The 23,396-nt window shown below is 42.3% G+C and overlaps 1 protein-coding gene and 1 long non-coding RNA gene across 9 annotated transcripts in view; one reads left to right on the forward strand and one right to left on the reverse strand.

Annotated features, from left to right (window-relative positions):
* LOC111252610 (uncharacterized) overlaps positions 1 to 23,396 on the forward strand; it is a 70,670-nt gene that overhangs the window by 6,871 nt on the left and 40,403 nt on the right. Inside the window, exon 1 of one of the 8 annotated variants that reach the window (XM_086991990.1) lies at positions 157 to 1,195. The exons of the other annotated variants lie outside the window; for them this stretch is intronic. The gene's annotated coding sequence lies outside the window, so the exon portion shown is untranslated. Of the gene's footprint in view, positions 1 to 156; positions 1,196 to 23,396 lie in introns of those variants that run through there. 8 annotated transcript variants of the gene reach the window in all.
* On the reverse strand, positions 49 to 23,261 carry LOC147754853 (uncharacterized). The gene is made up of 3 exons (XR_015329588.1): positions 21,513 to 23,261; positions 16,399 to 16,659; positions 49 to 174 (listed from the first exon to the last, which is right to left on the reverse strand). It is a non-coding gene; the product is annotated as an uncharacterized LOC147754853 (long non-coding RNA).

Here is a 23,396-nt window from a genome sequence, read left to right on the forward strand (position 1 = left end):
GATGTTCTCTTACCATGTTTTCATCTTCTTCATCAAAGTCTCCGATTGCTGCTGCTGCTGGTCTTCAGCGAGATACATGACCAACGACAAGGCTACGTTGCGTATCGTATCTCGACATAGTGAAGCAGAGGGAGCCACAGCCCAGAGGAGGTAGTAGACTTGCTAAAAGAAAACCTGGAAGGTAAACGGCGCGGAAATATTAGCCGCGGACACATTGGTAACAAACCCTATGAGATTATAGGAAGCAAGCAGAAACAGTTTTCCCACACGCAGGGTTTGAGCTCGTCTTGAATAGACAGGATGCCCTGAATAAGAGTTACGCGTGTACATCCCTGGACACATGTAGAAGAAACAAATAGCCATCATTTGACATTGTTTTTCTTTGCCGCTTTTCATCTAGGTGAAAACATATAAAATAAGTAGCTGTAGATTTGTCGTTGGCATCAACAGCAACAGGACTGATATCGCTTTTATTGGTGATTTACACAAAAAAAAAGCTGCAAGTGCTTTCTGATTGCTTGACCATTTAGCTCTATTTGGTTAGCTAGATAAAGTTTTGTTTCCTACATTTGTCGGTATGAGAGCTGATTTATTTTCTTCCGTCTGCAAAGCACAAATCAATTGAAGTGCTTTTGAAGCAATTGAAGTGAGGACACGATTCGTTGTACAGTTAAGTGAACGATCGGCGACAATGGAGTCGTCGGTCGCATCTGCAAGTTAACTACAATAGGATAAAAATTAACGATGTTTAGAAATGTACGGAAAGTTCTACGAAGCGTTCTTCTCAAAATAAGAACGAAGCCAAACGATTGTATCGGGCAATATACTATGTACTTGCTAAATTTGCCTCCGTTGACTAAGTTACTATTTCCGTTCTTCACTGTTCTCTATACTTCTTCAAGTTCAAATCGAATAGAAAAAAGGGGCGTTGCTCTTAATTTTTGCGCGCTTTATTTGTCGGGCTTGTTCCGTAGCCGCAATGCGGTATTCCAATCAGAGAAGGTACCCAATGAAAGCGTAACTTTTTTTCTGGCAGCTTCCTTTTGCAGAAACACTTGCGGGCAGTTTAAGGCGTACACAATCCATATTCTGACCTTATCAACGTAAATGAGCTTCTTCGACAAACTACATCCAGGTCCAAATAGGAGCGGATAAATCGTCACAATGCATACCGTATACCCGAATACATCTAAAGGTCCGTGAACGTATGGTCTAGTTTTTTGTCGTTTGACGCTGGCTGCGAGGTGACGTTTGGTCGCTAACGTTATTTCTCATGTTTGAATATTAACGCAAACTAGGCATTGTTTTTCAGGCTGGCTTGATACTCATGATAAAGGCGGAATTAGGCCCTCGAAATCGTTGGAGAAACTAATAATAAAATTAGCGAATAATGAATAGTTCTAGCGGGTCAGGCGTCGCTAAAACGACACGCAAATCGATAGAGCACAATGGTGGCACTAACGAGCGCGGCGAGTAAGCAGACCACCAGCCTCGGAGGGTCACCTATTACCTCAACGCAAGTGGTTCTCTAAAAAAGAAAACCTTGTTTATCGGAACCACTAGCATCATGTACATGGTAGAAGTCCAGGAGCAGCAGTCGTCGCTCCAGACAAAGTTAGCTAAATTATCAAACTGATCTTTCTCGGGTGATACTCGGCACCATTTACGGTTGCCATGAAAAGATCAAGGATTATGTAGAATAAGAACCGAAAAGGGGGTTCGATTTCTTTGATTGAAATCTATTGAATCAGCAGAGTTCTTATAAAATGTGTTGTCGCTCAAGGGAACGAAGAAAAGCGACCGCATGAAACCTTAAATAGCGGGTACATGCTTTCGAATCGCCGGTCTGTCGAACACCGAACGGGAAGATGTAATCAGATTCTATAGAGAATATCCCGAAATCATGCAATTTACACCCGCTTTAACCGGACCCTTTCTTGGCGATCGGTGTGAAAAGAATTTCGTTTGTTCTTGTCCACATAGTATACTAGAACTCGTTGATGAATATGGCGTCACGGCAGGAAATCTACGAATTGTCGGAACGGTGTGGGATCTATATACTTACTTATTTGTTTATATATCAGATATTTGCCTATTGTTTTTTTTTTCTTTTAGAACTTACAATATAGACTTGATCTCATCTATCTACTCGACGTTCGGCTTGGGGTCCCTGTGTGCTTGAGCAAACAATCCACTCCCTATGAACTACTCGTGCAAATCTCTACGTTCTGTAAATGGTCGGTCTCATAAATTTAACAGAGGCAAATTTATCTCTTTCCAGCCTCAATAGCCCGACAGCAGACTTTATTAAGTATTATTATTATATTATGCAATTTGACTAAATAAGTATCTGATATGGTCTGCCATATTATTCGGCTGCATATATAACTCTTATATATGAAGTTTATGAACTTTGCCGAGATTGCGATTCCGGTACACTGAACGATAGGTATGTTCTAAATACTTCTGTTTTATAATAAACGTTAATTAAAATACTTCTGCCAGATTGATGTTTATTATTGTTTTTGAGCTGGTAAATGTAGACGAGCCCGTCCTCGTAAATCGCGTCCGCCATTCGAAACAAGGAAAAATGCATATTAATATCTCATCAATACGATACTATCTCAAAGACACATCTAACTATGCGTCCTGCAATGAACTGGACGATAGGTGTTAAGCGTCTCTAGCTGATGCCCACGACGGTTGCAGGCGTTCGAATAAGTTATAGCCAACATCCGACGAGGTTAGCTGTTTGCAATAATTTGCGCTACCGGCCGAGAGCCACATTGTGAGTGACGCGGTCTAGCGCGTATCAATCTACAGTTCAATAGGTGAAGCTGCGTGTCTATGACCTTGTGAAATTAGTTTCCGAATGGCAACGGGCTTCCTATTTGGAGGCAGGTATATTCTGTCTCGTCTATGTATATGTATTTACAGATAAAGTTAGGCAGCAAAGTGCCAACGTTCTATGTCAGCTTCTTCTAGTAGATTCAGGACACTGCTGTCAAACAAGGTCCCCTAAGCTATCGACGTTACCAGCAAATAGAAATGACAAAATCGAAGCGTTTTCTTATGAGGAATTGTTTTTGTGAAAACATTTGAAGCTGACGTAGCTCTGGAAACTTTGCTATATATCGTTAGTCCGGGCGCTCTTCCGGAAAATTCGCAGAATAGCAGAGAACACGCATCGAGGCCAACTGCTTAACCAGCTACGCCGGTTGAATCCGGACACGGAACAAAGCTCTTGTCTACAAAACTTTCTATTTGTTCTACTTGTAGCCTCGGGTTCTTTTTCGTTCATTTCTTTGTAGAGTGAATATCATTTTTCGGCTATTTCTTACTAAAATCAACGATTAGCATCCGAACACCGAATATTGATCCGAGCGCTCAAAGTCAACCGTATAGTAGGCAACTTGCCAATCTAGCAAGGTCCTCCAACCCGACAGCTCAGAGATTTTGTCCGTGGTCGATCGTCGGTTCAGTTCAGAACGTCGCAGTCTGCCGCCCTTTAAGTCCCTCCGCGTATCAAGATGGGAGTTGGTCTGTGCAGGCTCGACCTTGTAGTGACGCATTAGATGTGTTCTTTCGGCGTCGCTGGCATAATAGCGGCGTCCTTTTCTTACCGAAACCATCTCTCCCTTCTTCGCTAGAGCTTTGGTTATTTGATGCCTCTTCTTGTTATCGACATTTTATGGAAGTTCATATGATCCCGTATCGTTCTCGGCTGCATCTTTAGACCGTTCTCAAAGTCAGCTTTTCGAAATTGCGGCCCCATCGGTACCCCTGTCCGTTACACCGTTTACAGCGACAGCGCACTTTTATTACGATAGATGCATTCAGGCCAACAATCCCTTCGTCACACAAATATCTGTTTGTGTGTATCTAGCAAAAATTTTGTTAAGAACGTCAAAAATCGCCGCAGAAGCGAGTTCTGATAATCGTATTAGTACCACTGCAACCACAATCAGGAAATTAATCGGACACATTGGAACGAGTGGTGGACACGAATAACTGTTTCCTTAAACCTTTCGTCGCTCTTCTGAGATCCAGCCGATCACGTCACAGATTTGCCATATGTGAGATAAACGATGGCTGTAAGTAAGCGACGTGTGCTATTGGAGTTTGCTTCAATGGGTGCTACATCTGGGAGTGGCCCAAGTCTGGGGTTCTTCCGAGCATGGATGCAGAGGCTTGTCGTACCGATGTCGTACAAATTCATTTATACGTACAAGTACGTTTTTGCTAAACTATCGTCTGAGTGATAGAGCGTGTGCCCTGCTACTGACTGGACGTCGCCCCTGACGCCAACTACGAAATAGATGTAGTACAACTCCCTTAGCAAAGAGAAAAACACGTCATTTCGGTTTTTATCCATCATCTAGATGCTCCATACAACACTTGACCTCAACACCGTTCAGCGGAACATCTGTGAGCCACTTACTGCAGCTGATGAAGCGGAGATCGGTTGCAGAATTGAGCTCACTTCCCGGCATTCACTAACTTGGCTACTTATAGCTTGTTAATCACTAACCACATCAATGGAAAGCCATCCCGGTACAGTTAGATGGACGATACCGCTAGTTTATTTCATCAGAAACGAAATACTGATGGGTGCTTACAAGATATGATTTTGTATTAGGCGCTAATATACTTTCAATTTGTCTGCCCGAAAGCGCTGACGCAAACATCTGCGGTAACGGACTCAACGGAAAAATTTAATTTGGCAAACATCGAGCCGCTTGGCAGCGAGCGTGTAAAGGAACAACTATATCGCTGTTCTTTGTGAGGGCTCGAATATTGTTTTAACTACAGTGAAAACACTAGTTTTATGAGAAGGGAAAAAACAATGATATTTCTATTTGAGTAGTTTCAGACGTCGGATTAGGTGCTTGTTCTCCTGCCTGCTAGAAAGGATACGGCTCAATTAAGCTTGACAAGACGTTAACAGCAAAGCTTAGGGAAACCAAATAATGTTTTGGCCAGTTTTGTATAGATGCCTAGTGAAATGGATCATACGGAGAGAATTCGCAGCAAACATTGAATGGACTATATCTCAAAACTGTTATGCTGCCGTTTGTGTGGAATAACGCTACTAATATTGGCAAATATTTTCATTACTCATGTTTACACACTTGGTAATTGATCATATCTATTAACTCGATTATCGAGTTAAGCTGCGGAATTTTTTTTAGCTCTGTTGTTTGCAGGATTAGCAGCGATATTGGGTAGCTTTTGACTTCAAGTTACGAGGTCCCCTTTTCGGAACAGCCCTGCCCAGATATTGCATTTAGCTTATACGTTAGTATGGGATTTGATCGACGTAGTGGTAGTTTTCGTGTATTGCTGATGATTTCTTCTTTAGTAGGTCTCTCGTGCAGTAAGACTAGTTTCCAATGAAGCTCATTAGCGAATCAGCGCTTACTCTGCTTATTTCCGGTTGGACTAAGGTAAATGGGGTGCGACCCGGTGGGAAGTCAGCAAGCTTGATGACCTCGATAGTAGAGGTCTATCAATGGACAAAAATGTTCAGTGTTCTCACGTAACGTCTGATGTCGGCCTTTACGTTCCTCTGTCGGCGTTTGGTATTATCAGCGATTCCACATCATGTATAGAATGTAATACATGTGCATTTGTTTATATTGCGATTGTATCAAACTAGATACAATACACTAGACAGCTTGCTCAGCTATAGGTCGGTTGCAATAGGTACGGCAATTAAATAACAAACCTATGGTGTTTGCCCATCTTCCGTCAGTTATCTATTCACCCCTTTGTCCTCCGAATTTCTTGTCATTTCCGAGATTATGAATCGCCTCGTCATGGCTCGGTATCTGCTATTCTGCAGCGTAGCACGCAGGTATCGAGAGGAGCGGATACCCTCTAAGGTCACCACAGTATGTCAGACAGGTGCCATGAAGGTGTTTCATGAAGGTCAATCGAAGAACCTTATCTTTGCTCCATGGGGAAATGCGAATTGGCCTATTACAGTATAAGTATAAGTATGCGAACAGGCAGCCTTTACGCTCGAACGCCTGTTGTAGTAGACTTCCCCGTATGTTGGAATTTAGAGTGTATTTAAATGAACTCAGATGGCACCTTGGCATGACTACAGGCCCAGACTTGGTCGTAAATTACTCTGTACACGTATCAGCGAAAGTTGTCCAATATGATGTCAAAACTTTTCAAACGAAGAGCCACCAAGTGCCATTCGTATAGGCGAGATCAAGCCCGTAACAACTGTTCCTTTGAAAAACAAACCTGATTTTTCCAATCGTTTCTAGCGCAAATCGAACATGCGATACCTACGCGCGGCTCAGCGTCCTTCTTCGACGCACACTAATGCGGGCGTAGGCGTGATGCTAGGTCCACATACAATAGTTTTACACCCTTTTCGTTTTGTCTACGTATGCTTCGTGCTGCTTATCCGTACGCTTTAGCTGACGCGCAAAGACAATCGTGGAAGCAGTGTTACGTTCGTTCGAAGCTGCGTAGGGCATGATGAATTGACGATAGCGAAAATATATATGATTTAAGTACGTAACATGAAAATATATAGGGAAAACTTACAGACCATAACGACAAAGTGTAAGAAGAAAAACCCATGTGCAGTATAAAAGTATGGGGCTGCTACAGTAAACCCTACGTTACAATGCATGTATTCGCTGGCGTAATGATGACCCCAGGTTGATGGTAGGATCCCTTTAAATCATCCTAGTCCTGATCCATTATAGAATAATCTAGTTCGACCCAGTACGGTCCTAACGTGGCGGCCTATGTGGCGTGTTCGCGGCAGCAACGGGCTGCTATCATGGGCATTGCAGGTAACCACGTGGCACCACGTACCGACAGTATATCTAGTACTTTTTGCTGCGTTGATATTCTACTGTAGATGTGTACGTGGCAATAGATATGTACGGTTTATGTGCCTACCGGCATCGTCATTGCTTCGGCGGTGGCTTGCCATTGACAACGCTTTGAACCGTAAGATGAGTGTTACGAGAAAACTAGGCTTTGCGTTGGTTTTATGCAGACGCATCCACAGAGACATACGGCGGCTGTGTCTGCGGACGTTGTTCGATCCCAGCGTGCTATGTAATTGGACAGTAGCTACTAGTCGACGTCTTCATCGCACCACACTACGGTGGTAAACCACAGCCCAAATGGCCAGCTACAGCTGGCGACGCGGCCAGCTGCAACCAGTCCTGACACTCATCGCAGTTCAATGTCCGTCCTGTATGCGAAAAGACGCGCGATTTTTCAACATGGCCGGCCTGTGAAACGTGCGTCAGCAGTGCTTCTTGTCGCCGACAATGAAACAGCTGCTTTTGTTTATATATATATATATATAATATTATGTGATTGTGTGCGTGGTGGAAGGTTACGAGCATTGCCAAGACCGAACTATTTCGCACGACGAATGACATCGGGAATACGACGACGAAAATGACAACGAAGGATTTAGGAGCCTTTTTTATGTCCGTCAACATTGAATTCAACGACACATTTTGGTAGTCTACTAAAATACGCAACCCATGCATTGGCCATGTTGGTATTTGCTGCCGATTTTTTTTTTCTCTTACTTTAATTGCGAATCGTTCTCTTGACATCAATAAAATTGCTGAAGTGATAATTGTGATTATAATCATTACTAGCGCTGTAGAAGCATGCTCGCCTGTTATCTGGGCATATACATGTTTTGCCGAGAATACCGCCGTCATGCGTAACCGCAACAGTACCGATTAGAGTTGACGCACTGTTCGAGATACAGGTCTGGCCTGAACCTAAAGCAGAGAACATAGTGCTCCAGGTGCATTAGTGGAACTGGCCAGGTAGAAAATTATGTGAAAATAAGGGAAGAACACACAGCGCGCTGGGGACGGCTCTTTAAAGGACAGAAATCATAGGCCCTCGACACGATACGTGGATACGTATGACACATACATAAATAGTCAAAGAACGGCGGGCTTGGGGACTGAATAGACAATATTCGTTGATCTTGACGATTTAATCGACAATGGCTGAATGTCAGTTTTTAGATGTTCAGCTTGAAACGCTGATAGGTCTGCATTGAATTTGTGTTATGTTCATATTACAGCCATAAACGATATGGCCGGCGGATGTTGCGCAGAAATCACGCCTTTTCCAATCATTGTAAACATGCGCTCATGGGTACTGTGTTAAATGTGGGAAAGGCGACGTGTGTTGATCCTATTACAGGTATACGAATCGAGATTAAAACGTATCGGATCGGCAATTTTTTTGTTTTATCTTTTAAAAGTAATGGTTAACAAATTCGTTTGATCGCTCGGTGACTTGTGAAAATTCTTTGCTCGAACTTGCAGCATCGCAGGATGTTTCCTGCCTTTTTTTCACGTTTACTCGCAGCCCAGCGTATTTATGCGTAGCTGGGTCTGTGCATTGTTTAGCACGCTATTTAAATCGGCAACAGCACAATGACGAGTTGATACCATCTGATGTGGCCAGTTTACGTGAGTTATCTATTCCGTTTGGGTCGTTATTAGCTGTTCATTTTGGCCTGCGAATATATAAAAAGCCGCTTCGCCCATTTCTTCTACGTGCAGTAACAGGCAGCAGATAAAAGGGTGAATCAGCGGATTTTTTGAGCGTATATAAACGTTCGAACTCATGAGGTGACGTCTTTTCTAGTGTTTACGTGATCGATGTGATCTTTGTCCCATCATAGTGAACATAATGCTAGAAATTTACTATTCAACTCAAGTCTAGTCGTGGTATAAGCTGCTCTAGATAGCCGCAAGTCGGAAATTAAACTATCGATGATTTTTCGGAATAAATACTGTATCGGGATCAGCCGCAACGGGATGGTATAGGCAGACCTGTACTTATCCACTGAAACCGACCGGGTTCTTTAAAGTTATTTCTGTGGTGTGCCACTTCGCCAGTGGTATTTTACGGCCACCGATACCGAATCACGTTTGCAGTTGCCTGCCACCCTCTTTGGCAATAGTATATACACGGACAGCACTATGGCGCGAAGGAGCGTCTCGCCTTCTGTTTCTCTCGATCTTGTCTGGCCTCTTGCCGCTACGACTTTCTATGGAAATTAGCTAGGGATAGGTTTTTGCGTAGAATCCAGAGCGTAACTCGACGATGGCGGACGCAAGCTCGACGAAAGTCATAATTGTTTGCCAGCGCGAGGTGACTTGCTAACGATTCTATGTGGTCTACGACGGCTTCTAGGAACATTTGCGAAACTACACAAGCCTCGAGTTTCGCATTCAGCGATCATCACCGGCCAATTCCTTCTCAGCCATCGCGCGGAAAATAGCGTCACTTTAATCGATGAACCCTTCCACGCTGCTGGCAGTACATCTGTTACTTATTATTTGCATGCCGTTTATAGTATATACATATATATATATATATATATATATATATATATAGATAGATAGCCTTTGGCAGCAGCGCTAGTTGCGCGCAATGTGGGCGATGAAAGCCTGCCTATATACTTGGGCGTTTCTTGCTGCCAGTGGAAATTTGCCCTTCGCAAAAAAAAACACCTGAAAGGTTTATACCAACTAGTTATTACCTTATTTCCACACAGATTTCACGGTAAAAACATGCATTTCTCACTTGAGAAGTGGCGGTTCATAGTCTTGTCCATAACATTCAATAGCTACGAGCCAATTCATTGTTAGTTTGTTTAATAAATCGTGTCGTAATTATTTATAGATCAGTTATCGTCGCCGCAACCCTCATTACGACTTACTTCCCTGACACAAAAGGAAAGGGCAACTGAATAACAGATCAGTCCAGCTGATACATATCGGTACATTTAGCCCTTTACTTTCATTATCTTGCCTAGACATGTTGGCGGTATTAGGTCTTCAGCCGAAACTGTCGCCCTAATGTGTCGCAGTGTCTAGTAGGCAAAATATTAACATCATATATAATTCTCTTTTCCTTCTAACATGCTGTTTACGTAGTTTTCGATTTGTTTGTGATGAAGCCGATGGAGACGGCGGCTTGATTCTCTCCACGATGTCGGCCGACTAGCAGCGCGCTAGCATCAAGTCAGCTCCAATATATCGCGGCTCCGCCTTGGCTATTACCGGATATTTAACGCCGTTATGGCCGAACGCGTCCAGCCAGTTGGGCCACAATCGAAAACGACATTTATTACATTAGAAAACAGCGGAGAAAAAAGTGCTCCGATTCATCGTCCCATACCCACTTATGAATTATCTTTTGTATATATATATATATTACTATGTCACCGTGCTCGGCTACGGGCAGGTCAACATCTCGCTTCGTCTCTCCATTCCATAGACCCTTGACTTCACTTTTACAGGCAACTAGTAGGCCACTTAAGGCAAACTTTGTTTCGCTCGCGACGTTCTGGTAATGACAGTGGTGGACATTCGGGGTAGCAGTAGAAGTCACTAATGTTAGCGAATGCAAAGGCGTAATCGCTCCTTCGACAAAACTGTGGCAAGATTAACTAGGCCTGTTCAGTTGCTACCCTTGCGTCAAGTCGCTCCTGCGTTCCACGATCCTCTTCGACGTCAAGCAGGGATCTCATATTTGGAGTGTGGTCTGACGCGTCGTAGTGGCGACGTTGGGTCGCCGTCCTCCCTATATGCATTCGTCGTTGGAGCGTATTCTATAATCAGCCGTTTCGCTTCCCAGCGGCAGCAGGATCGCCGTCACCCACACACATTAGAGACACGCATTGTCGCGTAACCGCACACACAAACACATCGTCTGTTGGCCAGCTGGCTTAACATTTTATCGATATCAATAGAACACCCGTGTCCAACCCCGTGTCTGTCGAGTTAGCGGTGAAATTGTTCTCCTTATAGCCAATAACAAGTACTAAGAACATTTGCCAGTAGCTAAAAGGTGGGCCACGGACGTGTCTCAATGCAAGCGCGATTTTACGGCAGGAGAAGGGATCGCCGCCGGCCTCGTTGGCGTTCATAGAGCTGGGAAAATTCAGAATGCTTGATTGGTCAGAAAAAAACTCCACTAGAAATCTCCCTCTGGTGTGAGAGCGTCTGCACGCCTTTTCGACAAGAATTCACAGGTGGCCTAAGAGGGAGCCCTCCTTGGGAGTTTGATCCGTCGGCTGTGTGTGTTTGACCGATCATCCCGCCCGTCGGTTCGTAATGTCTCCAACCTTTTTGATATTGTTGTACGCAATCCTCTTGTAAACGTTTTCAATATCTGTTCTTATGCTAGAGGCTAATATCATAGCATCATAAAACTTTAGAAAATTATTGCTCGTCATTTTAAAGGATCTATTTTTTTTTTGACAAACTGACATGATTCTAATTGAACTTTTATGATCATTTTTATTGTGTCGCGTACGTAAAAAAATATAAGTACGCAAACAAAACCAGTAACTTGAAAACAGTTTGTTTAGGTAAAAAAAACTCAAAATATATATTTTTACTGCTGTTATGGCTGCGTACATATGATGCCGGACGCGCAGCTTCAAGATTTTGGGTTCGGTCCCTGGCTGAGATTGAGTACCTATTCTAATATTAGTTGAGTTCAGAATTTCAGCTGGGTTTGCTCCGCATAAATAATATTCCATCCGCCATCCCTAATGAATTTGAAATTAACTGACATTGTGTCATTATTGATCAACGTATTACAGGGGCTGAGAAGTATACATTTTCGAAAAAAGAGGATGCTCAGCTTCTGTGGTTTCGTTCGAAAAGATAACTGAGTATGCTCACGTTTATTATACTCCTGTAGACTCTTGTTCTGGGCTAATTCTATTTTCGAAAGGGCTGATACTACTTTCGGGAAAAAAGGAGATACAAAGACGCAAGTTAGTCCTTGGTAAAACGTCAGTTATTAGACCATCTGGTCTAGAATGTCTGTTTAAGACGTAACAGTGGCGTAAGCCTGTGTAAAGACATCGACTATAATTTGTTTGGGTGAAAATTGCAATGAACATCTCACTCTAGAGCGGTGGAAAACGTGAAACTGAATTCATTAATTGGAGAAAATCTGCCCACCTGCGGATATTCCCTTTTGCTAAATTTAGTCCTTGCTTTTCTCCAGCGTACTGTATGTAGGATGTGCATTTAGTGATTATTTTGTTTCAAGTTTTTGAAGTTGATATAAGTGAACGGTAATTCTTAAGAATTACAAACATATCATAATAACTGATAGAGTTAGAGAACTTTATCTATCTAACTAGATGTTGCACTGCGATACTGGCTATGGCATCTCAAAATACGAAACGCTGGACATTGGTAACGATGCGTTTAGATCATTTACCATACGGTATATTGAGAAGCCAGGCCAACCATACGAATTAAACGATGTATATCCGTGTTAATTTGAAGGCATATGGCACCGTGTTTGGTCTACGCGTTCATTGCCAAGCTCAAGTCGAAACGAGAGAGCTGCAATCAACGTCCTGACAGGCTCTTGTACAATCTTGCCGAGCATAAGTGGGCAGACGGACGATGTTAGAAATGAACACCGAAAAAATTAGATAAAAAAAAAAAAAAAAAGAAAAGACAACGAAATCGATCTTTCAGTTTGAGATCTGTCAGCAAAACACTCATCTATTAATAACCGGCTGTTTTAAAGAAACTACCTTACAAGACCTTGTAGGTAGAGCTGTGCTGATCGCGTGAGCGTAGGCTGTTTCCACATAAACAAACGGTCTTCACATATCGCTTGCTTTTGACAGGAATGAAGTGCCGCTATGCTATCCTTTGTAACCTATCACTGTCAAAGGCGAACATTCACCAATGCAATGTTCAGCGGGGATTTGGGTATCTACTGCTCGTTATCCTGTTGCTAGTCTATCCCCGTTCCCTGCGCTTTCCCCAGACAAACAAGACGTCCTTGTGGGGCACGTTTGGAACTAGCTAAAAAGTGCCGCCTGATGTATTGTAACAGCCCAGATAGATAAGTTACATAGCGTATATTTTTCCTCTGTTTTATAGTCTGTTAAAAAGTCCAGTGTAAGTGTTATTATCGTTACATTCATGATCGACCGTTTGAAATGATGTGAGCCTTTTAGTAAGTAAATAGCATAACTATTCTAATTTTCACTAAGTTGTTGTAATCAACTTAAGAAAATCAACTGGCCGTAAGTGCGAGCTGAACTGTTTTACGAGCTGTTCATCGAATAGGAAGTACGAATCGTTAATTGGATGGAAAGTTGGTTCTCTCATGTGTTTCCATCGTTAGTAACCGAAGTGGGCCTGAAATTATCATTCGTCCATAGAATTGCCTAATAATTCATTTCGGGTTCATATTTTAAAACTGAATTTTTACCCACTTTGCGGCAGCTTGTCGAATGCTGCGCTTCATTAAATTCTGATGGCGTACATAACAGTTTTTTTGTAACCCTAGGTCCACGAATTCATACGACCAAAAATGACCCCCTCAGAGGGCATACATTTTTTGTGCGTTTTAATAGAATTCCCCCATGGTGAGGTTCGTGAGAGATGGAGCTGATTGCTTATTTTTGCCCCTTCAGGACAAAGTTTATCTCTATAGAACACAATGTTAATTTGGTTGGCGATTGTAAATAGAGCCCAGTGGTACCCCTTTTGCTCATTTAACCATGCCAGGGTTAGACGCTACCAGCGTCGTACGTAACGATATAGCATCGACTCTAAAAATTTTGTTGCGTGAATAAGTCTACTCAGCGTGTAGAGTTTGAAAAGTCGTATTTAAACCGGACTAGTGTTACCCCTATTATGAATACAATTGGCCTCTCACCTCTATAAAAGTGGAATAAGTTGTATTTAGTAGGAACAAAGCACAAATGGAACTCTAGTTTATCCTCCGCGATGTTAGTAGCGATCTTTGAATCGAATGCGAGACCAGTCTTTATCCAGATTGATTTGCCGTCATCATTTAATTTATCGGGTAATTTTTTTACCCCTGTAACACGTATTAACCTTGGCCAGTATCATGATACCTGTATATGAACCTGGGGTTCATTGCCGTTAATATTGCGGCCCAGATGATAATGATCGCCCCAAATGCCGGACGACGTTATTTCACAATAAGAAGGAAAAAGCTATCTTTTTTTAGAAAAGAATTGTGTTGTCTGGCCGTGTATGCGGTTAAATACTAAAAAGATTCCATCATCGGACGTTTACGCAACTGAGTTCCTTGCCATTTGTTGTCCGGACGATTTTGTTCCACATTATTATTTTGAATATTTCGCAAAATTTGTACACATAGAGGAGGAAGCGAGGGACTCAAACATGTATATGCAATAAAAACAAAAGCTATAGCGTATTACGATATAGGTGGGCTCTGTCGGCGTTGTCAATAAAGTCGCCCATATGGTAAACAGGCGAAACTGGACATAAGGCACCTGCTTGGACAAACTCGACGTAAGCGATACCTGTTGTTTTCGTAATGTAAATCATGTACTATACCAACTAAAGTTAGCTGATGAATAAGATCTGTGCCTTATAAAATCAAGCAGACGGAATAAACGAAATGCTCAAGAAATACTGTCAAAATTCATTTTCTCGATACGACGTTGAAGCCAAAACATGCAGAACTGGGGGAGGCATTCTATAGAGGGTGAAGTACTGATGCCTAACCATAAAACCTCGAAGCACTTATGTTAGCCGTCGATGCGAAGGCCATTCATACAGAATTGTTACAACAGCTTGAAATTAAGCTCGAAATTCATTATTCTACACTGAAAATTTTTTGTTATTTGCTAAATAATACCAGAGTACGGAAATGTTATAATTTCTATTTCTTTTTGTCGATCTCCATAAGCCATACGTGTCAATTAGTGATACAACAGCTTCAAATATACTCGTTGCATGGCGTGGCCTGGTCACTTAACCGTAATGTGCCTATTGCCGACCATTTTATGTAACATCGTCCATACGAAAACTGTTTGGACCATGATGGCGTTTCTGACTCAATTTCTACAATATCTAACATCGGCTAGAGAGGCTAAGAAAGGCTAAGTAAGCTGCAAAACCTGCTTGTACATCAGGAGCGGTATGCGTAATCCGCTAGATAACTGTAGGCTGGAACGTTCGCAAAGTGAAAAAAACTTAATGCAGCTAATAAACTTTTTAGAGTTATATTATGGTTGTCTTTAAAGATAACTTGTATGTATTTGTAGCGTGAAGTTGATAGACTTCAAGAAACCCATAACATAGCTGTTGTGGAAACATTAATTAGATTTTGTTTTATGGCCTCACGTCGAGCGATTAGAAAGGACTAACATTGCGCGCATGAGTTACCACTTTGAGTATATTAACAGTGTACTGATAGCGCGTCGAGACGGCCTGGCATTTTTAAGACAATATCCAACCTGGAGTTTTTTTACTTTGGATATATACGATCGGAATCTATTTCCTTTAGCCCCCCCCCCTCTCTCTGTTATTAAGAAGTCGCTTCTGGTACACATAGTTAGCTTGATGATCTCGTCTTAGGCTAGTTAATTGACCGCTCGTTCCTCTCCATTGAGGAGCTTCCTTCTGTTTTCCAGATTCTATTCTTGATCTCCTGTTCTTCCATTATCTCTGCAAATTTCTTGTGTTCCCATTTTTTCCCTCGTGTCGTATTAGCTTTCTTTCTTTATAATCCTGTCACGCCACTCAGTACATCTGGATTGCGTTTTAGCTTCACGAATGTCATGAACACGACCAGCGTCATTTTTTTAAAGAACTACAAAAATGATTGCGGGGCCTGTTCTTTCCGATACCAATATTGACATTATGAATTGCTGCTGCCGTCCCTGTTCTACGGACACGTCTATCATTAGCGTAAATCTCCAATTTTATTAATCTCATTGAACTTTCAATGATTACGACGGTACTCCTCTAAATCTACAATAACAGTATCCTCCTATACATTTGTTCTGTGCTGTCCTTCGGCAGCGGTGGCACTATGACCAAGAGCTTCAAAGCCGCTAACACTATTTGTCGCAAATAGTTCGGTGCAGTAACCAGCTTGGGCTTAACACTGGTGAAAGCTCGATCCGTTACCGCATCCAATGTAAGTACAGATATGCGTATGTTCAGCGTAAGACAGCTGGGTTATTGGTGAGGTCGATGTGAGATCCATGCATATGGTACCGAAGTAACGAGACTTCAGACGCAGCCGTTGTTTGCCGTACCGAGATACCGCCATAATTTTCGCGCTGATAATTACCATGCGAACGGTGTTTCTCGGACGTTTCGTGAGTCCAGGCTATTTCTAAGTTGATTTCACTTGACTCAACTTAACGACAATAAGCTGTGAGCTTCGCTACGCGTGTCGCCGTTTCAGCCTTAGCGTTAATTATTAATCATAAACGTGCGACACAGTGGTGGTTCGTCCCTTCTACCGACTATATACAGTATCCACTATTGCAACATGTCTATGTATATAAAAGTGTACATGGCGTGCACTGACCTGAACGCGTCAGACCTAGGCTGGTGGTATTCCAACAGATATGTGTATTGTGATCCTTTTTGTTTGTCCTTCCCACCCTGTGCCGTGGTCTTATCTTGCAAGTTTCTCTCGCGAATACTGCGCCGCCAACGTGCACTTTTTGTTAGGGGGGTGCTATGTATTCCTCTTTTTGTTACGGACCTGCTGTTGTAAGACAAAGAGGTCCAAATAGGACAATTATGATTCATGTGACATCGGTGTCGTCGGTTTAGCGAATGGTACCTGAAAAAAACAATCACATTCAGCATGTATGATGTATGTCATGTACTGATTCAGCATGTATAGGCCGAAAATAAAGAAGTGCTCCACCGACATCAAAAAAATAGGAAATTTAAAGCAGCAGAAGTGTTGCTAATTTGGTTAAAGTTGTCAGGTGGTTAGCCTACATTTAAAAATTCGTCAAAGCTCTATTTCTAAGAGTGTGTCGAAAACAAAATCAGATATTTCAGTATAATTTTTCGCATGCACTGGAAGCGTTATCCCTGACGACCATATCTACTCAATATAACCACCATCCACCGCGGCCTAAACTGTGCCCTGTAATTTAAAGAAAAAAAAAACTGTTCCTTCTTTAATTCGCATTTTTTTTTAGTAGTAATTGCACATTAGGCGACGCTAAGTACCGGAATTAGATGTCGGGCTGACAGCGGGTCAGAAGTCCTAACAATGGAGGGTTTCAAGACGGTGGAAAAGTTTGAAAGGTGCAACGCAGGGTTAGTCTGAAAAAGATCAACCGTTTCAGCTTAACCGGACGATATAATTGGCTATTGATATTCTCCCATCCGAAATGCTTGTTAATTTCTGTATCAAAAATGGCTTGTCAAGCCATATTGGTGTACTTTCGAGCCCTTCAAATCTGAACCCTAGTAACGACCTGCCAATTTAACTTACGGATGTTTTCCTGGGACTTTCCAGAAACTGCACGAAAACTGACAAGAATATTAAGAAGAAAAAAATAAAGTTTTCATTGTAGTGGCTCGGTTAAAAATTAAATGAAAGCCGATCTTCATCCAATTTCATGACACATTTGCTATTTAATTCTAAAAATAAATGGTTTTCGTGCGCTGTCAGGAAAACAGCGGATGAACGCATGCCTATTGCGATGAACCGCCCGCCAATGTTTACTTCGGTTTGAACCTGCCACCCTAAATACAATTCGTTGCCTAAAAATGGTAGAAAAATGCTCCCGAAAATTCTGGCGCTAAAATTAATTTTTCCGAATAAAGTAACTGCATCAGCTTGACTTGTTATGCACGCAGAACGCTGTCAAGATCTAAAAAAGGCCGGTTGTGTTCCTAACTTGAAAAATTTCAATTGAAAAATTGACTGGAATATGCGTTAAATAACGTGAAGCGTTTTTTTTTTTATAGTCTCGTTGGCGTTGGGGAGAGAGTTGTCGTGTCTGTTGCCCCACTATCGAAATCAACTATAACATTTACGATATTGTGAATCGGTTCATCAGCCCACCTTGTTGATTTTTTTATTAGATTGAGCAATAGCGGTGCGATAGCGCATTTTATGTTTTTTTCGTTAAAGTAAACGTTTTTATTACGATTTTATAGTTGTAGTTTTTGGCTTAGTCAGATAGATGGGCGCGACATTATGCTTATAATACCTCGTACTGGCCGAGTTCGGTATATCAAATCGAGAGATTTTACTATATTTAATTAGACACACGTGATATGGGGTAACACTTTCATGATAGCCACCACTTGTTTTTTTGGCGGTCGTATCTGTAGAAACATATTTTTATGTTGTAGCATATAGAACACTGATTCCGCGACATATACTACGCGACAAATCTGATAACATCAGGAAAGCATCGACATATAGAAGATAAGGTTCACAGTTATAAAACCCAGTTGTGTACTGTGCTCATAAGCGGTGCTAACTATCCTGTTGGGCTTTTAGTTGGGAATAAAAGCTGATTGCAACGCCAAATGAAGCGCTTGAAGGTCGTTGTGAGGTAAATGCTAAGAAGAGAATACGGTCTAAACGACATTAATAAATAACTTCACTTTAATGGCTACTATACAGGATCACGCACAGACTGATGCTCCTAGGAGGATGTCACAAGCTAAATACTCTAACTTACCAACTGAAGTTAGCTAACGGTTGTTTACGTACGCGATTTGGTACGTAAATGTTACCAGCCATGGGTAGAGCGGTCCACCTTTTACCTGTCCGGTAGCAAAGGCAGGTTCCCGTTGGTGGCAAACTGGCTTGCGATGCTACGGCGAGAAACCCGATCGTGTCGATCGACTCAAGTAAAAATAATATGTTTTAAATAGTTCTATTAAAACCTGGCAGAAAGTTCTCTATGGCAATAATGCTTATATTTGCAGGGAACGCTATGTTCTAGTACGGTAATCATTGGGAAATGTTCTCAGCATTCCTTGCTAAAATGACCAAGACGAGCTATGTGTTTTCGATGATACCTGATCAAAACTGAAATTATAGTTATTTTATCTTTAGTAACACCGCTTCTATCTGAATATCTACGGTCGCTCGAATGATCAACCTCTTTGGTGCCGTCCAGTCATATTGTTCCGTAAATTTTATAAGTGCCCTGGACAATCGGACCTCTTTACTGTTGGTCTCATCTCTTAAGGCAATTTCTCACTTATTCGAAATGCATCTATGTGTATGAACCATGGCACGCTCGAGTTCCTTCAGATAATTAGGCTGGTAATTGAGGCACGTGTGCCGTTCGTGACACCTTGCTAGGTTGCCTTAATAAATTTATACTAAACCCCTAGAACGCCTATTGTGTATACAATAAAATTTAAATTATCTAGGCAGATAGATCGAAATCTCGTTCTCGCTTGATATATAAGATTTTTCAATATTGTTTCAATCGTCTAGTACTTTTCAGCACACTTTAAAAATGCGTGAATTGAGTAGTATTGTCCTTCCTGGGAAATGGTCCTTCACGTCCTATAAAAAAAAAACTTGTTTACGTACAACTGTACATGGATCCCGATGCTATTGTGCATGGCTAGTACTTAGCAAAAGTACGCCTGTTTGTTTTACACGCGAGAACCAGCATCGTCTGGTATCATCGGTTGAATCGTACTTAAAATTAGCTGATTGCCTCGACTTCGTTGCACAAGTGAGCACTGTTATATAGTATGGGGTAGAAGGATCTGGCAAAAGAAATTTGGCGAGATGCCTTTCGACTGGCGGTAGGTTCGCCCAAACGCGGACGCCGACATAGTCGCGTATACGGCTATTGCTGTTCCTCTAAACTATTCGCTGCAGATGGCAATTGCCCACAGGTGGCTGATGTAACGTTGAGTTCGTATCGTTGCGATCGTAGGCAGGCGAAACGGGGAGACGACTACGACAACATGTTCAAAACGCTTTTCAAATACAATACGCCAACTTGCGTCTCTTACGGTGCCCGATAAGTTAATACACGACGTTTGAACACGCGTACGTAAGTTATTCGCAATGGAACGAACAGCTCGTGCATGTTTAGCTTGAAAGCGATGTATAAACATATTGTGCTCGTCCAGCAGGTGGCTACCAACGAAGAGCTAGAAACACAATATATCATTTGAAGAAGAAGCCGATTGGAACAGTGTAGCAATTCAGTTTGCTTGGAAAAGCGAGCACAGTTAGGTCTTTTTCAAAAACAAAACATTTCAAACCTGGTTTAACTAATGGAGTATCCCTCTAGCGACTAGACCTCGTGTCTGGGTAATTGCAGTTATGTATATTGATATGTTGGGGGTATGGGTTGCAGCATGTGCATATATTCGTAAATGATATGTCCGGCATGTCAGATCTCAGCTTCATCGAAGTTCTACATGAATAAACAGATATTCTGTTTGAGGTTAGAAATACCCTTGAGGTGATCCATTTTCCATTTTGCTATATTTGCACACCTCAGATTTTTTTTCATTAGGAATGTTTGAACAGCTTAGTTTGAACCTTTGCCGAAGTTACTTCGAAACTGAAGCTGAATTTTACCCACTTCCCGGAGTTGGGTTCGCGTTATTTGGGTCTCGTCTATAAGATGGACATCCTGCTACTGCTATATAGTGCTACTAGCGGATTATAGTAGGAAATCAATGTACTAGACATAAATAAGAGTTGGCTAGTAGAGTGATGTTAAATTGTGCTATTTTCCCACATGATTGTTTTCGGCAGTCTGCTTTAGCGATGGCGTAGAGTTCCATATTGTTGGGGACAGAGGCACTAGTCTAATGCGTCGTAGCATCAGTTCGGGCGATTACACTTTTCCTCGTGATAAGTTAGTGGGTAATGTATTTGCCAGCTAATCTTTCAGGGACACGTTGGGGTCGAGGTTTGGGCGCAGACACACTTTTCATTCCGCGCTGGGAGCCAGTCGTCTGACGTAACGTCTAACGGCGATAGCAGATGAAAAACTCGAGACATAAAAAGATAATTATACTTTATAACAGGCGTCAAGATTTTGATACGTGAATCCAGCCGAACAGTTGGAAGCAGTGACGCGTACGCTGCAACGGCGCCGCCTAAAGCCCTAACCAACAGAACTATAGATTTCAAAGCGCCGAAAATTCGCTGAACGCTACCGTAGACGTGTGTTTAATGGAAACTAAGAATCAAACTATTTCCAATTATGAATACGCTCGCCTAAAACGGATTAAACAATAGCCTTATGTCGGTAATCAGTGATCAGAAATCCAGATGGTAAATACGCGTTATACAATTCTTATATGAAACGTTCAGTGGAATTCTATAGAGTCACTAATAAAGATAAAAGGCGCCCGCAGTTGAATGACAGACGAGCTACCTTAGTCATACCTACATGTTTTTGTTACGCTTACTCTGTTTTAGCTGGTAGATCCGGAAATACAAGAATCATTATTAAGACGATATCATAGAGAGAAATCAAATCTGATATCATAGGCCATTACTATGCTTTTAGTTATAAACTGCGTCGCGTGAATTTAACCGGATCAATGATATGGGCCTATTCCTATTCTAGCTTTTTTTTTTTTTTTTTTTTTTTTTTTTTTTTTTACGCTAGCATAGTTTAAGATTATGCTATACCTATGCTTGTACCGTGTCGAAACACTACTTACGTCAAAGTAGTGCGCTACGAGAGGTGCAACTGTCCATCCGATACTGTGTTTATCGATAACAAACGCCCGTTTGGTCCGAAGCCTTTTTTAACGGCAACTTTAGAAATCTAATGAACTTATCCTGCTCGTGCTGTCGTAAGAAAAAGGCACGCTCCTAACGTGCCGTTCACCACCGCACTGATTCAGCAATTCGTTGCAAATCGATTGAAGGATAGCCACTTCCGCAACGTGACCATCGATCCATTAGTTAGTAACGCTAGCATATTCCTATTTGCTATAGATGACATCAGCATTTCCAGCAAACGCCGCGGCTCTGTTTGAAATTTACCAGTTGCCGTCTTACCGCGCCTTTACGCGTGCTGGCGCGTTACGTTCAAACATAGGCGCTTTGAGTTTTTGTATCGACGGGATGTGGAAGCGGCTAATTAAGACGAAATCGTTCGACGTCACCAGTGAGTGTTACGCCGGTCTCAACGTAACCCCCCGTCCCCCGAGCAAATTGTTTTTCCTGTAAATCTCTACGTGAATATTTTCCAAAGGAATCTATCCATTTCGCACAGTTCACAGCAAAGCCGCACTTGACTAATCTCGAATTGGTAATGAATCTATCAGGAAAGAAGAAAAACCGATCTAGAAGGAAGTTTGAGCGGCCCATCCTCGTTACGTTTTCTCGCCGTCAATCTTGTTGTTGTGTTTATAGTTTAATATAAAAATGACGATTGTAGGCAAAAAGCTGCCCGTATTCAATTGGCGTGACGTAAAATGAGATAGCTTTGGTAGTTAACAGCGCCTTGTGGTCAGATACACACAATGACGTTGATAACGCGAGCCCGATGCTTGTTTTTAATTCTAGTAAATCTACACGACGGACAGTCATCAATCAATTCAGCGTACGTAGGATGGGAAAGCGCGGGCTTGAACGGGAACGCAAGTGATATTCAATCAAAGCTTTTCAACATCGGCACGCTGCATAAGCACAGTGAAATTGTCTGTGTATGTTTGCAGCTCGTGCACGGACGTACTGTGTACGATGTGGTCTTTTGTTCGTGGCATCCGTCAACGTAACCAGCGTATCGATATCATAGCTATAACAGCTGTCAAGCGCTCATATGTACAGGGAAGGGGTCTGGGTCGGCATCTGCTTAGGAAAGACGAAGTTTATAGTTTAAGCACATATGCAGCGGCACCATCTAGGTACAGTATAATTTACACCCTGTTTCGCCTTGATTGTCTACCTTATTAGTTATCTACTCTGACTTCGTATTATACACGCAATCTGCTACCGCGTATGATCGAATATCTTCGTGAAGCTTCAGCGAACTATGCGGTATTGCTCTCCTTGAGCGGCATCACCATAACCCTGCGAACGACGCTCATAACAACAACAGTGCCAACAACAACAACAACGACAAATTTGTGCATCGCCACCCTCCTCGCCGCTCTTTTGACTGTTTATTACACAAGCACTTCATGACAACTCGTAGTATTATCTATCGTAGCCCCTATTGCTTCCGTTGTTACTGTCGCTCCGGCGATTGTTGCTAGTCAAAGCCAACCAACAAAAGCCGCTCGCCAGTTTGACCAGCAACAATGAAAATGACAACGACGACAACGAGCACTAAATGACCGAGTCGCTACCGAAATCTTCTTTTTCTCTTTCTTCTTCTATTTCTTGCTACGGTTACTGCCGTCGCTGCTGCTGTTGTGCTGCGGCAGGCTGCTAGATGGGGCCAGCAGCCTGCAAGCTTTGCTACCGTTTGCTGTCTGTGCGTGGGTGTGGCGCTGTGCTCGTTTTCTTTCTACTTCACAGACTTCTACGACTACTTGAAGCTTGTGGCTATGGCGACACTGGCCGCGTCGTCGGCGAATCTGCTTTGACGTTAG

This window comes from Varroa destructor, unplaced genomic scaffold (assembly GCF_002443255.2).
Source record: "Varroa destructor unplaced genomic scaffold, Vdes_3.0 BEIS01000006.1, whole genome shotgun sequence".
Taxonomy (NCBI): Eukaryota; Metazoa; Arthropoda; class Arachnida; order Mesostigmata; family Varroidae; genus Varroa; species Varroa destructor.